Source organism: Megascapheus bottae, chromosome 9, assembly GCF_031878675.1.
Source record: "Megascapheus bottae isolate mThoBot1 chromosome 9, mThoBot2.hap1, whole genome shotgun sequence".
NCBI lineage: Eukaryota > Metazoa > Chordata > Mammalia > Rodentia > Geomyidae > Megascapheus > Megascapheus bottae.
The window spans coordinates 2,753,242-2,759,477 of record NC_143517.1 but is presented as its reverse complement, the minus strand read 5'-3'; positions in this window follow the sequence as shown (position 1 = coordinate 2,759,477).

Here is a 6,236-nt window from a genome sequence, read left to right as displayed (position 1 = left end):
GAGAGAATTACTTCTTTCTCTGGTGACAGATATGCATGTGTTATTAGAAGTGCTTGTTTTTTTTCTGTTAATCTGCCTTTTGTTAATGGGAATTTGCCTAGACTGAGAACCTAGGAGGACTGAAAAATAAAAAGAATTATAATTCTTGCTTTTGTATGTACCCGAAGGTCCTCATTGCTGTGGAAGTGTGTATGAGCAAAATTGCCCCATGACTTTTCATATTCTCTGATAGTGTGGTAGCAACTAGAAATTTCAGATATCAACACATCAAAGATCTTAATAATAAAACTTAGCCATGTAGAAGTAGGCTCAATACTTCTCTGAGTTCTCACGGGAGCAGCTTCTTGTGAAGGTCACTGATTTATTCTTTCATACCTGCATCCAATATATGTGTTTAGTTAATGTTCTAGTATACTCATCAAAACTATAGGAAATTGGAGTAACATTGCTTCAAAACCTTACACTGCTGTGGGAAGGCCATTGTTACTCAGCAGATGACCTTTAAAACTGGGCTACAAACATTTCTCCTTCCCCAACACACTGAAGAGTTCACTTTTGCTGACTATCTACAGGAGGGATTCCTTCTTCCCAAGTCTTTATGGACAAATGAATCCCTTTCCTACATCAAGCTCAAATTCTGAGAGCACCAGTCAGCACCCTTGATGAGCAAGTGATATAATTACACACACATACACACACACACAACAGAACTAGGGTCTGAAATCAAGGTCATTGTTTTTAGGCAACTATTCTAACCCTTTAAGCAACTACTCTAATCCTTGTTATATATGCCTATATATATATCTCCATATAGAGAGTTCTATTATATATAGGGACAGAGATTTATTTATATATAGCTATATATACTACATATAATAAATAAACTATATACATATATAGTTATATATACTTTAGGTATTATTATATAGTATATGTAGTATATAGAGAGAAATAGGTATCTATACTATATACAAGCATATATACTACAGGCATCTATATATACTCCAGTAGGCAGAAAGAGGACACAGAAAGTCTTCATTGCATCTGACTACAGATTGGAATTGTAAACTAACAAATTACCAGTTCCACAGACTAGAACACTGTATAGCCTCTTGATTGCTTTCTTTTCTAGCTCAAGAGCTACTAAAGAACTTATTTCAACTGAAAGTTTGAAAAGCCAATGCTACTATCTAGGGACAAAATTTCCAACGGAAAGTTTGTAAAGCCAATGCTACTATCTAGGGACAAAATTTCCAACTAAACCTCAGAGCGCCTTACCCACCTTAGTCCTAGCCTATAATTCACAAGTTATGGAGGACAGGCTGGGCAGGATGCAATAAGCTGAGGTAATGAGCCCTGAAAAAGTTCATGCCATTGGTATGATAGTGCCACAGACCATAATCCATGTGTAACCCAGAAAGGTAAGATTTAGATAGCTTCTGGCTCTTCAAATGTCTTCTAAAAGCAATATCTACATCCTGGCTCCTAAAAATAACACATGGACACTAGGACCCAGCATAACTGACTGAGCTTGGGCTTGAGGTAAGAAGACAGGCTGTGATATGTTTGGCTTCAGATTCTATTGAAAAAAGAAAACAGACTAGATAGTGAAGATCTTAGAGTTTCCAAGTAACTTTCTCCATGAATAATTTGCAAGCATTTTTGCACAAAATAAGAATTTAAGAAGCGATAATCTTAATGTATGAAAAAATGTAAAATATAAAGCTTATCTTTTGAAATTTATGAAATTATTATGTCTCACATAGATTTTTATATCTATTTACATAAATACCAAGTTTAGAGGGAATATTTTGGGATTACTTAGAAGTAACATTGTAAGAGTTATTTAAAATCTGGTTTTGGCTGAGAAGCATTGATTCCTTCTTGGGTCCATAAATTAGGATAAGGATAAAGGCTTGGAATCCAAGATTACTCCATTTTGCATATATGTAGTTTGTCTGAGCCATTCTATTCTGAAACCATTTTGTATTCATATTGGAATGCCGCCATCAGTGAGCTTTATAGAACAAGGCCTCATCTAAACATTCCTGAGACAATGCAGCATCATGTTGGTAAGGGGATTCTTACCACATCTGATCAACCCTTTAAAATAAGGCTGTTGTAATGATATATACCTTCTTACCCCTCATTTCCAGTTTTCCCTAAGGCAAATCTATGTATCTTAGAAGACAGCTGAAGATGTACTAGGTTCTGTCTTCCTATGATTGTCACAGAGTGACTCTTTCTATCTCTTAATTTGGAGTGTAAGAACAAGTTGCAAAATCTGATACGTAGAAATCCTGGAGTTTAGTCCTAAGGTCTAAAATTCGAGTTTCAGTTAAATGGGATATCACTTCCGATTAAAAAGTCCCCCTTCCATGAGTTATAATATAAATTCTCTCATGTTATCTTAATAGCTAAGAATGAACTCTTAATATCAAATGTCTTCTAAAAGCATGTTGTAGAAGTACCAAAAATTGTAATATATGGATTTTATATTTAAAGATATTTAGTGCTTTACTTAAGTATTTTAGAATGTTAAATATCTACTTTACTGCTTGAATAAATTCAATGTTGAGAAACATTTTCATAATGAAATCTCTTAAATTATCTTAAACATTTCAGCAAATATATTTGAAGAATTCACTGGAAATTCTTACAATTTATTCACAGAGTTATATACTAGCACATTTGACATCTACACCTATTAATGTCATTTTACATTTAAAGTGTTTTCAGCATTACCTCAATTTTGGAGACAAATATATATATAGATAGATATATATATATATGCCTCGCCTCTGAATTTTTATGTGGTGAGTAAGTAGTAGTATGAAAGCCAAAAGATATAGCATGAACATTTAATTTCCTGAAGGGCTTCTTATTAAATCCAACATCTCTTCAGAATGTTAATCATTCTGGCTAAGAAGTGATAGTGAAATATTTATATATATGATTTTTGTGTGTGTGTGAAAACTGTAAGGTAGAAATTTATTTATATTTTTGTAATTATTATTTTGATCATTCTTTACCCCCCTTCTTTGGTTTTAAGATGATAAGGAAGAGAAAATGTCATACATTCTTGTTAAGAATGAGGGAACCTGATGCTGAAGCAGAGAATTCTTCCTGAATTCTGCTTGTCTCCTAACAGTTTTTGCCTTGTATTGTTTTACAAGTGTTATGTACAAGTCAAAAAGCAGCTAGTATGGTAGCAGGATGTTCTGATAAGCAAAAATCTGACTGTCCCCCTCCCACTTCCCCAAAATGAGGACACAGGACAACAAAAGAATAATGAAGTAAGAAGGACAAAAGAATAAGAAAATAGGATGTGACAGTAAATTTTTGGCATCATATCTTTCCTTGAAACAGAAAGGAGACTCAGCAATCAGAATGGTATCTTCAAGGACTCCAAATTTCCCTATTAAACCTAAGGCCTACCTAGCTTTGTAATGAGGAAGGTGGTAGAAGATGACACCTGGACCAACCTGCTGTCTTCCTGTAGCATATGTTTACCACAGGTGCTCTTTCTCTGCCATATTTTTTTCCAATAAATTTCTTTAAATCACCATTATTATGTTCTCCTCTTGCCTCAATTCTTTTGCCTGATACAAAAACTAAAACCATCTTTACTGTCCTAAATTTCTATTATACATATTTGATATGTTACCAGAAAGTAAGGATTAAGCATGAACAGAACTCATGGAAAGGTAGCACATTTCAACGTTTGTATAGCAAATCACTTGGAAGCTAACAGAGCAGAGGGGAAATGATTGACTAAGATAATAAAGGCGATCTTTCCATATGGGAAAACATTGATTCCATTTTCTTGAAGCATCCTCATATAAAGGTGGATTTCCAAAACTTATCATCCCCACCAAGTGACACAGACTCACTATGTGTATACTAAGGATATCAATATACCTAGGGAAGATACAGAAATTAGAAAATGGTGTAGACATGAGGTTTTTCATACTGTTGTGTTGTGAGTCATAAATCCCTTTATCTTTGAGCCATCAATCTTGTATCTTTTTCCAGAAAGTATTTACATACAGGAGGATCACTTCTAGAACACTAAGGGGGGCAAAATAGTCATCCCTTTCATAGTGTCTGATGTGAGAGAGACTATAATTGGACAGGGTGATTGTGCCCAATAATGTGCTTAATGAAACAGGCAGATATTATTCCAGTCTTCCTGTCAATTAAATTCAACCCAAATGAGGTGAGGAAGTTAAGCCACCAGGTAGCAAAATCAGAAACAATGACAACAGGAGATAGTGGTTAAAAACAATAACACAGAATGAATCTGAGATTAAAACTTTGTCTTATTCATTTTTAAGACAAATTCAGATGCAAGTTAATTGCTGTTATTAATATTAACTAATGACAATTTAATACTTGATCTTAGTAAGCTTTTAACCCATGCAATTACAGAAGGTTTAGTGGATTTGTTTAGTACCAAATAACCCTTTGTTATGACAAATAAGGTCATGAATGAGGATTAAAACAATTTAGTGGGAGGGTTGGGGGAGGAAAAGGGGACTAAAATACAAGAAGGAGTATCAGTGTTTGAGAAGTAATGCATGCACTACCTGACAAATGTAACTGTAATCCCTCTATATGTTACCCCAACAATAAAATTTTTAAAAAAGAATTTGTCTGATTCTTAAATAAAAAAAAATTGGGGTCTATGAGTTGACTAGATTGGTAGATATAGGACTATAGGATTGGTATTTCTAGCTAAGACACATTTATTCTGTATTGTGTAAAGGAAAAAAATACATAGCCAGTTCAGCATTCTATCTACTGATAGAGCTGTTCACTTTTTAGATCTCAGAGTGAAAACAATTTTGATAATTCATTCATTAGCCTCTTAACTTTATCCCCTGATTATTTGAAAAAATAGTTGGAAATTTTACATTATAAGCCTGAATTTTATCTGTCAAAATATTGAGTCATATGGACCTGCCAACATATTTTTTCTTTGAAAAATGCTCTATACAACTCACTAAGTTTTTAGATAACATGAGAATTGGTAAAGTGAGTGGTAATTTCATCTATCTTCTTTTTAGATTCATCCACATTGTAGTCTAACAAAAATTCTAAGTGTGTGCTTAAGCCAACATCTTATTTTCCAAAACTTAAGGAAAGAGTAATTTATGAAGATAATCCATCATTATATGAGAAGTAGAGGAAGGCTATGAGGAAGAAAAGGGAAATCAGCTTGTTGTCAATATCCATCATTTGTATTGTCTCTACAGATGTCCCAGTTGTTTTCATCTCTGTGCAAAACAGTAGATTCACAACATTCTCATAGCCTTGTAACTCATAACTCATTAATATTTCCTGCAAATGCCATATATTCCCTTTATTTTTTTTCTCCAAGACACTCCCTGCTCTGTATTGAGGGCATTGAGAAATGCCCTCCCTCACAGTTTGTTGGAAAGGAAACAGAAAATTTCCTTTTAAGAAATGGGGAAAATGGAGTATGACTGCATGAACAGCTATTCATTCAGGAGATGGTGATCATAAAGACTGTAGTTTAAGCTAACCCTAGTAAAGACATAAGGTGGATGGGATGGCCCAGAACTGTTCTTACAACTGTGTAAAAACATAGTAAAGCATTAAAGTTCATGTCAGACCAAACAAAACTTGGAGATCCTATTAAAACAAAAAACACTGGCAGCATCATATGTGGGAATGCGCATGTTGGCATTTAGGGATCCAGTTCTGTGTACTCTGGCTGGCTTCAGAGGTCTCACCAAGGCCTTTTCCAGGGCTAAAGGACATGTGTGTCATTACAAGAGAAAGTAAAATGGTTTTAATATAATTTCTGATTGAAGTTATCCCCTCTACAGTATGTACATCGACACTATTTTACTTTTCATATATACAATATGAAATTCAAACATATACCCAGCAAATTTAAGCAAATATGTACGTACCATCTTTGCTTCATTAATCACTCACAGCAACAACTTTGGCACAGCATCAACTTTTGAGGAAAAGAAACAAGGAAAGAGAATTAGGAAATAGGAAATGCAGATAATATGGAAAGGTAAATATTGCAATTTCTGATTTTTTTCTTTCTTGCTAGTCCTGGGGCTTGAACTCAGGACCAAAGCACTGTCCTTGGGCTTTTCCTTAAGGCTAGCACTCTGTCACTTGAGCCACAGCACCACTTCCAGCATTTCTATGTATGTAGTACTGAGGAATAAAACCCCGGTCTTGGTACATTC